Source organism: Lontra canadensis, unplaced genomic scaffold, assembly GCF_010015895.1.
Source record: "Lontra canadensis isolate GAN:19392208 unplaced genomic scaffold, GSC_riverotter_1.0 scaffold93, whole genome shotgun sequence".
NCBI lineage: Eukaryota > Metazoa > Chordata > Mammalia > Carnivora > Mustelidae > Lontra > Lontra canadensis.
Window position 1 is genome coordinate 5,499,751 of NW_022631087.1, and position 10,162 is coordinate 5,509,912.

The following is a 10,162-nucleotide window of genomic DNA, read 5'->3' on the forward strand; positions in this document are numbered from 1 at the left end:
CTGCATCGGCTGCTCGGGCTCCTGGGCGAGGTGACTGCGTTCTCTCGAGCTGGTCCTTGGGGCCGCTGTGGCCCGTTTCTCACACCTGGCAGTAGTGACGATGCCCGCGGACCAGGCCAGGCCTGCGTGGAAATGCCCCGGAGAGCGGAGAGCGGGGACGGTTGGCGGCCTTGGCTGTGCCACATCTGCCGGGCGGGGTGGGGGCGGGGGCGTTCATTCACCTCAGGCTGGCTGGTTTACCCTCAGTTTCCCCTTCTATAAAGGGACGACGCCCCTGCTTTGCAGGGCTATGTTCAGGGCGAGTGGCGGCAGAGTGCCCGGGAAGGACAGGGCTGTGTGGTGAGACTCCTGTGGCGTTTGGGATTTGGGGACCTGTGTTTCCCCCCAGGCCTTAGAGCAAAGTCGCTCAGAGGAAGGTTACAGGATTCTGTGGACTGGTTGGTTTGCTCCTGGTGGGCTACCCACAGCTGTGTGGCCTTGGTTCTGGCACTAGGCTTCTCTGGGCCTGAGGATATGCCTTCATTTGTTTTGCTTTCTTTTTTTTCCCTTGGGTCTTGTTAACATCTCTCACCACAGGTTTTTCTCTTGTGATGGGAACTTTTAAATTTCTCTTAGCAGCTTTCCAGTATTTAGTACGGTATCATGAACCATACTCACCACAAGGGGCATTACATCCCCACAGCTGACGTATTCTATAGCAAGTGAGCCGCTTTGACCCCCTTCTCCCATTTTGCCCACTGCCCACCCCACTTCTGGCAGCCATCCATGTGTTGTCTGTGTCTGTTGAAGGGTTTTTCTTTCTTTCGTAAAAAATTCCATATGTGAGATCATATGATATTTTTCTTTCTCTGACCTATTTCATTTTTTTTAAAATTTTATTTATTCATTTGAGAGAATGAGAGCTCAGTGGGGGAGGGTCAGAGCAAGAGGGAGAAGCAGGCTCCCCGCTGAGCAGGGAGGCCAATATGGGGTCGATCCCAGGACCTCGGGACCATGACCTAACCCAAAGGCAGAGGCTTAACTGACTGAACCACCCAGGTGCCCCTATTTTGTCTAATAGGATACACCAATATGAGGGTAGAATTCATAAAATTAAAGTCCGTGAAATGAAATACTTGATATTTAAGGTACATTTAGAAATACAGAACCTCAAGCAAAACAAGAGTATTCAAATGTATTAAAAATTCTATTCTAATAAATTATGAGCAGACGAAGTATTTATAAATAACCACCACGTAAAAATGAAGCCAGCTGTGACCTCAGCATCGGCTGTGTGATCTTCCAAACGCACGCCTGAAACCCGGATGCAGGCGTGCGGTCACTGTTGTCACAAGAGTGTGTGCGCGGCGATTTCCAGCTGTTTCAGGCTCTTTCCGACTCCCCGGTTCCAGGAAATGGAGACATGAGAGGAGCTAAATCAGTTTTCCTCTGATGCACTCATATGCTCAAAGCCCTTTCTTCTTTGGTAATTTGGAGAACTTTCGAGCAGCCCTTGGTTGCCGTCTTCCTGAGAGCGCTGCGAGCGCTTCTGGGCCCTCTGCCCCTTTCATCTCCCGCAGGTGCAGACGCGGGCGGTGGCAGTGTCCGCTGCAGAGCCGGATCTTCTGTTCCTCTGTTCGGGGGTGCTGGGGGGAGAGGAAGCTTTAATCCCCCAGCGGGCGCTTACGTCAGGCAGTGGAGAGGGATCTTTGTCCCGGGAGTGTGTTCCTCTGGGGTCTCACCTGTGATGGTTCGTGCCCCGCCTGTGGAGACTGCAAAATGGTGGCTCTGTCCTCCCACATTTGTCAGCTGGTGGCACTTAACCCTCCAGCAGTTGCAGGTGTTGGGGTCCTGCGGTCACCTCGGTTTTACAGATGGGGAAACTGAGGCTCGGAGAGGCACGTATCACCATGAGTGGAGGGCAGGGTCCGGATTCAAACCCGCTTGTGCTGTGAACCCCCAGGCCACTGCGCCTCTTGCATGACACCCTCACCAGGCAGGTGCTTTGCTCTGGCTGAGAGGGCTGCTGGGTGGATGCGGGTCTGGCCTGGGAGGAGGTGCTGGGCCAGCGGGAAGACTGCCTTGGCCCAGCCCCCGTCCCCCCGGGTGGCTGGCACTGTTGGCAGGCCCCGGTGGGCACTCGCTTGGCTGTCACAGGAGAGCCCCCCACCCCAAGCCCACTGCACACTGCTCTGTGGACACGGTCCTCTGGGGCAGGCGCCTTCATCTCCCTGTCTGGCTTCCCTTTTCTCATCCGTGGAAAGGGGGTGCCAGTAGTCCTCCTCAACACCCCCAGGAGGGCCCAAGGCTCAGTGGAGGTGGCAGATGCCCCTTCAGCCCCGGGCGCAGCTGCTCTAGGAAGGCTGAGCTTGTCTCCTGCGTTCTTGCCGTTCACCTTTCCCGCCCAGGTGACTCCAGGCCTCTCCAGGCGCCCCTGCCCCCCACCCCACCCCTGGCTTCTATGGCCCTTGGATTTCCTGTCCCTGCTAAGGGGGCTCCCCTGTCCCCTCCATCTCCATGAGGGGAGATAAGATGGGCTTGTTTCTGCCTGTTGGTTTGGACACTTAACACGTTTTTGTTGTCTTCAGGCATGTGGGATTGGGTTCCTATCCACAGTGGGCCGGGGGCTCCAACAGGAGGGGGCAGACCTGAGGGAACTGGAGGCCGCCTTCACCAGGCCTGATCCTTTGTGCCCCTAGATCAGAAGTCTTAAGGAACCGGTGTATTTATTTATTTATTAATTATTATATTTTTTAAAGATTTTATTTATTTGATAGAGATCACAAGTAGGCAGGCAGAGAGAGAGGAGGAAGCAGGCTCCCTGCTGAGCAGAGAGCCCAATACGATGTGGGGCTTGATCCCAGGACCCTGGGATCATGACCCGAGCCAAAGGCAGAGGCTTTAACCCACTGAGCCACCCAGGCGCCCCGGATGTATTTAAAAAGCCAGTATTATAAAGGAAGGTGTTGTGAGGCTGATGCCAGTCTGGGTTTTTACTCATTGGAAACAGACGGCCCACACTTGAAGCGGGTTATCTCTGAGAAGTGCTTGCAGGTAGCTGCCCAGACCCCATTCTCTTGTGTGTAAGAAACAAAACCGCAAAAAAACCCTGAGTTTAAAAGATGCAGAAGACAAGCATTCCAAATGTCAGCTCATTAAAGAGGAAGTTTTTACACGTTGGGGTGTCGTAACAACTATTTCATATATATTTAAGCATGAATATAAAAGTTGTAGATTTATTTGACAACATCTGAGGTCAATGGAAGCTTCGAGTCTTGATGAGCTGAAGTAGACATTTGTTTCCCAGCAGTATGTTAAGGCCAAAGGGTAGGTCATGATGATTTTGAATACAGCTTTTGGGAATGTGCAGTTCAAAAATAAGCTCTTTTCACTTGAAATATGAGGCAGGCAAACACAGTAGTTAGGCACCGGTGGGCACGCAAGCATCCCCTCCGAGCCAGACGGCCTGGGTTCAGGTCCCAGCCAGCCACTCTCCAGCTCAGGCCCCGGGGCCTCTCCCTCCACCTTTGTGGCTTCATTTCCTCCCCTGGAAAATGGGCATCCCAGGGCCCATCTCATCAGGAGGGATGTGAGGGGGGACATGGGTTAATGTTTATAAAGCACACGGGCCCGTGCTGGGTACATAGTGTTCCAAGTGAGTGCTCATGCTGAAATGCTAAGTGTCAGCATTTCAGAGTGGGCTCGGAACTCTGGGTGCCTGTTTCTGTTGTGTCAGGAAAGCAGGCTCATGTGGGCGGTGTGGCGGGCCCCAGGACCAGGGGACCAGCTACCTCGACTGGGCATTTACAATACCCTGGCACAGTGTCGGTGGGCAAAGGTATTTGGAAACCCAATTCTTCACAAGAGGCAATTTATGACCCACTCCCCCCCACCATCACCACCATTTTCAGAGTCTTTAGAGCTGTTTTAGCGGGAAGTTGGAGTTGGCTGGGAGTAGTAACTGGTAACCTACCAGAATTCAGCAACAGGCCAGTTTGGATGAGGCTGCCATGGGCCCTTTGGGTTGGGGAGGGGGCGTCCCCTGCTCAGACTGCCATAGCCAAGTACTTTGGACTCGGGGGCTTCAGCAGCAGACCTTCCTGTCCTTCCAGTTTTGGATGGTTTCCCCCGAGGCCTCTCTTCCAGGATCTTCACACCATCATTGTTCTGTGTGTGTCCAGATCCCTCCTTAAAAGGACAGCAAAATACTAGATCAGGGTCTGTCCCAACAACCTCATTTTAACAAAATCCTTTCCTCTTTCCTCTCTCTTTCTTTCTCTCCCCTCCCTTCCTGCCTGCCTTCAAGATTTTATTTATTTATTTGGCAGAAACACAGTGAGAGAGGGAACATAAGCAGGGGGAATGGGAGAGGGAGAAGCAGGCTTCCCGCTGAGCAGGGGACCCCCCCCCCCCACTGAGCCACGCAAGCGACTACATAATCCTCTCTAAAGGGCTTGCTCCAGGGGCACCTGGGTGGTTCCATGGGTTAAGCCTCTGCCTTTGGCTCAGGTCATGATCTCAGGGTCCTGGGATCAAGCCCAGCATCGGCCTCTCTGCTCAGCAGGGAGCCTGCTTCCCCCTCTCTCTCTGCCTGCCTCTCTGCCTACTTGTGATTGCTCTCTGTCAAATAAAATCTTTATACATACATACATACGTACGGGTTTTGCTCCAAACAGAGTGGAATTTTAAGGTCCAGAGGTCCTGGAGGTTGAGGCTTCTCAGGTGGGGGCCACCACTGCGCCTACTACAAAGGGGATGTGAGTGGGGGAGGGAAAGGAAGGCCGTCCCTTTCACCTGCAGTGCGTTCTTATGGATGCTGGGTGGGACACCGTGGGATGGGGTCAGTGGCGTGCCTCCTGGTTGGTCCTCAGCCTTCTTCCTTTGAGAGGGATGGGAGAAGAGGAGATTGCAGACAGAGGGAGCTCTGTGGCATTGTGTTCAAGGGCGAGCCAAGTCCCCTGTAACTATTATAGCACAAGGCACTCAGGGAGGGGGCCTTAGAGACCAGGATGAAGGGCTTGCTGGAAACCGATTTCATGTGGGTGCCAGGGCCTTCTGGGACTTTCCTTTGCCCTGGGCTGCCAGTTCACTGGCAGGTTGAGTCAAGTGCCCGCTCAGTGCTCAGCAGACAGACAGACAGACAGATGGATGGTAATGGGCCGCCCTTACTGAGCACTACCGTGTGTGAGGCACAAGTACAGTCTGATTTCCTCCTTCCCTAAGACCGAGCTAGTGGTTTATTACCCTAATGTTAGCGATGAGGAAACTGAGCACAGAGGCTTTAGATACCATCGCAAGGTCACACAGCAAATGAATGGTGGGGTGGGGTCAGAGAAAGGACTTGGACTCTCAGGAGCAAATGAGCCGTCTGGAAGGGGGATGAGCGCAAATGCATCAGGCAGAGGCTGAGAGTCTGGTGTTTCTTCTGCCTGCCGTCATGTCTGAAGTTCACACCTCCCCCTCCGCCGGGGACCTTTGCTGGGGGTCTGTTCTCAGGTAGGTCCCTGCACTCTGGGGAAGACTTTCAACCTTTTTGGGGGGCATAGGCAGGATGTGTGGCCCCTCGGCCCAGGAGAACCTCAAACTGGAGGGGCTTGGAGCCACTGCTGCCCAGAAGGCCTGAACCTCAGCTTGCTCTCAAGGAAAATGCCTCCTGGGTCCGTGTGGGGAGGGGCAGGAGGGCTGGGAGTGAAGGTACCAAGAGGAAGGCTGCTCACGCCAAGCCCCACCTGCCAGAGAGCCCCGGGGTCAGGGAGGTGCTGCTGGCGCTGGGCTGGTGAGCCAGTGCAGCCTCCCCCTGAGGAAGAAGATGAGGAATAGAGGGGCCAGATAAGGCAGGGGTGCATGGAGGGTGGGGTCTGCATCTGAAATCGGTTGGAAAGCTTCCTTCTGTGCTGGCGGGGTGTTCCAGCCCATCCTGTCCAGATATGGAGGGTAACGGCAAGGAATAAACGAGTTAATAACATAGAAAACATTGAGGACGGTGCCCTCCAGAGAGAAGAGGCTTACTAATTGTACATAGACGAGTTATAGACAGGAACCTGTGCCCATTGGCCTGTGCTAAACAGATGTACCCTGTGAGGTAGTAAGCTCCCTGTCTCTGTAGGCAATCAAGCTCCATTGGCAGGCTTGGTCTTCCAGACCTGGAGCATCCAGGAATCTCCCTGGCTACTTTTCAGGGCTTGCCGCCACTCTTAATTAGGCATGTTCTTATGTTAAGCTTCTGTCTCTAATGCCAGGCCCATGGTAGGTATTCGGTAAATGCTGCTTGAACGGATGAGGCTACTGTCCCAATTTACAGATGAGAAATGGAGGTGCAGAGATTTTAAGGGAAAGACAATGTCTCAGCCCACAAGTGGAGGATCCAGGTTACCATCCCAGGCTGGTCTTACCAGGAGGCACTCTTAGAATTTCCAAGAGAGCCTGGCTTCTCCTCTTCTACCATTTCCTCCCTCTGCTTCCTGCCTTTTGCTCTATTCTTCCTTGTGGACGCTCCATGAGGAGCTCAGCTGTTGTATTTCTGCCCCAGCTGACCTGCCCCATTCTGGAGCCAGACTTCCAGGCTCCGCGCGTGACAGGTATGTGATCTGTCACTCCCTCGGAATCTCAGTTTCCTGGTCTGTAAAAAGGGCAGAGTGTTTCTGGTGTTAACGGTCAGTCTTGTGTCCTGGGACGCCCTCAGTCCTGGGAAAACCAGGACAGTTGGTTACCCTAAAAAGGGGGAAAATACAAACCCATCTTGGGAACTTGTGGCCAGAATCGGAGGACACCTATGAAAAGCCATCAGCTCCAGACCCATCACAAGGCCCACAATTGGGAAGTGGAAGTTGCAGTTACTGACCCTTCTTACTGAGTGAGCCTGAGTCTGACTTCCAATAACCCCCACCCCGCTGACCCGCCTTGCTGGCTGTGTGCCCGGGTGCAGTTTCTTTATCTCCCTTGGCATCTGTTTGTTTCCCCAGGTTTCAAAAGGGTTAAATAATCATGCAGGCCCAGAGCAGCACGGGGAGGGCGAGGTGAAATAATGCAGGTAGAGTGTGTCATTTAGACTGGGCACTTGCCCTCTGGGCAGGTGTGCCCGTGGCTAGTAACGGGGCCATTAAGGTGTGGGGAGAGCTGCCCCACGTTAACCAGATGCTGCACACCACCGGGGCCCAAAGCAGCCAGTGGCCCTCTTAACTGTGGGTCCAGTGGGTCCTGAGCTTTGGTTCTTATTTTATAACCTCCAGCAGTCGGGAGATTTTAAAAATAAAAACGAGCCCGCTTTCTTCTGGGCGTGTGATGAGGAGAGTGTCCACGAGGGGGTGCCAGAGCGCCGGCCACGGCCGCAACCCTCCGCCGCCTCCCTCCCCGCGGCGGCCTGGGGCTGCCCCGCCGCCCCGCGGGCTTTCTCGGGTGGCTTCCCGGGGCCTCCCGGCCAAACCCTGGGAATCTGGTAATTCCCTGGCTCAGACTCAGCCTGGAGAATCCAGTAGGCTCTGGATACTCACCCCTTGCTTGGGTTACACAGAGGCCTTGCGGATACCAGACCCTGGGGGGACATCTGCATCACAGACTCTGATCACAGATGGAAAACGGAGGCACTGCGTGCGGGGTTTTCACCAGCAATGGGGAGAGCCTGGATCCAAACTCGGGGACGTCCGACCCACAAATCTTTGCCAACAGCCTCTGAGAACCACAGAATCTTAGTGCTAGAAGGATCTTACAAACTTAAGAGGCTTAAAAGGCTGGAGTCAAGTTTTGGTTTGTCAAATATTTTATCTATTTTAATAATATATTTATTATTATTATTATTATTTGCACTTAGGTTGAGAAACAAAAGGATCAGTTCTCCCTTCCCCTCCTGGGAGGCAACCAGTTTCTGGTTTCCCCCAGATTTAGACTCACCAAATATTAGAATTTTTGAGAATTCTGGGAGACCCAGCTGCTTCTAGCTCCCTGCCCTCAGGCTCTTGCTGGTGTCACTGTTGCAGGCTGCCTGAGTTTGCAGATCTTTCTTGGCTCGTGGGGTTCCCCACCTTCAAGCCCACCTGTCTCTGCACTGGGGTTTGGTGGCACTTAAGAGGGTGTCCCTTTCAGTGCAGGGGGCGGGGCCTGTGTTTCCTCTGGGCACGCCCTCCTTTGGGGGCCCTTGTCCTGGAAAGGGGAGAGTGGAAGTGCCCACTGGTGGGGTGGGCGTTGGGTGGTGGCTGGTGGGTCCACCAAGGGTGAGGGCCTCCCCTCTCTCCACCTGGGAGGGCAAGGGCCCCCAGCCCTGGGTTTGAGGGCTAGCCTTCCTCAGACCGAGATCTCCTTTTTCAGAATCCTTTCCCGCTCTCTGAGGCCGGGTCGAGGGGTCCTCTGAGCACCCCTCTCCCCTGGGGGAGCTCTGAGCTCGCTGGATTCCGCTCTTGTTCAGTTCACGTGTTTCCCCCATGAGAAGGTGCGCTCTGGAAGGACAAGTTTCTGCCACATTTCCCATTTCTTTCTCAGTGCTCAGCCCAGAGCACTCAGTAAATGACTCACTGAAACCCCACATTTCCCCCCAACATCCACAGTTCCTCCTCCTTCTGGGCCCGCCAAAGCCAACACATCTCTGCCCCTAGAGTTGGCCATGTGACATGCCCTGGCCAGTGACACAGGAGCCCAGGTGACACGGGTCAGTTGTGGGTAGGAACCTTACGTGGCTGTCACCTGATTCTTAACAACTTTCATCCTCAGCAGTAGCTGGGGCTTCCTCTGTGGGGACACCCGGGAGCGGAGCCCCGCCCCCACAAATTGTGTTACGTGAGTTCGAAAGAAACCTTTGCTGCGTTAAAGCCTCTGAGATTCGGAGGTTGTTACTCGGCCTCGTCTCTCCTATCCTGACTGCGGCAGATCAGGGAAATGGAGATGGTGGCAGAATTTCTGCTCTTTCTACCTCCCGGGATGTGTGATTATCAAGAGACGGAGGTGATCAGGAACCGGTTATCGCCGCCCTCACACCCTCTCAGGCTTCACACCCCAAGATGTTGGCTGTCTTGGGTCAGCACCTTCTGAAGGAACACCATTCCCTGTCACCCGTGTCACGGAGACACTCACATACCTCAGTGTAGGGCCGGGAGGAGGTCGGAGGCGTTAGAATATGTGGAGTTCCTGGGCGAGTCCTTGGCACATGGTACGTGCTATGGACGTGTTTCTATTATCATTAGTGATTTTTTAAAAAATTCATTCAACTACATTTCCCGGGCATCCACTACGTTTCCTAGACACCAGGAAGATGGAGAACGAAGCTTGTTTCTTCCTGCTTTGGGGCAGAAAGTCCCAGAGAAGAATTTCCAGGCAGCAGAAAGGACCTTGTGTGAGGACACAGATGCTGTGGCACCTGCCAGGAGGAGGGACTCCACGGGGCCTGGTGTGGGGGCAGCCGGTGGCCTCGTGCCTCAAGGTGGAGTCAGTGGTGTGCCTGGGGTGGGGGCGCCAGCCATCAGTTACGTGAGCCCCCAGCCTGCGAGCCAGACGCAGCTTTGACAGCCCTGTTCACAGCCCCCTACAAGGAACCTGTTCCTCCACAGCAGAGATGGGGTGCGGAGCTGGAGGGGGTCCCCTGAGAGCAGCTGCTCCATGTCTGGAAGCATCTTTCCTCACCTTCCTTGGGGAGGAAGACAAGAGACCAGCCTCTAGTGCCAACACCTGGTGGCAGGTGAATGGCTTGTGGCCACTGTCTAGTCCCTGGCTCTCACCATCTGCTAGCCTCAACCTCAAGCCCAGTCCGGCCTCCTAGGCTCTGTATGGGGAGGGGTTGGAGGTTGGGGGCCGGCTGGGCCGCAGGAGCACAGAGATGGCAGGTAAGGAGGGAGACCAGGGAATCAAGTGCTGGACAGAGGGAGAGAGGGGAGAGGGTAACACTCCCATCTCCATCCTCTCTCCCTTCTGGGGGGGCTGACCTTTCTAGAGAAGGGGCAGTGGCCAAGGGCGGCTTCATTGCCGCCTCTCCATCTGCAGGACCAGGGCTGGGTATGTTGGGTGCAAAGGAGCTGGGGGATAGTCGCCCCCTCTTCTCAGAGCCTGGGGGTGGGAGCCAGTGTCGGGCGGCCACTCAGAGGACACAAATGACCCCACCTCCGAGTGTGGGCTGGTTTCAAGACTTGGGTCTAGTAACTAGACTACAGCAGAAGTGATGGGACGTCCCTTCTGAGGTTTGTCCTCTGATCTGGGAGCTCCC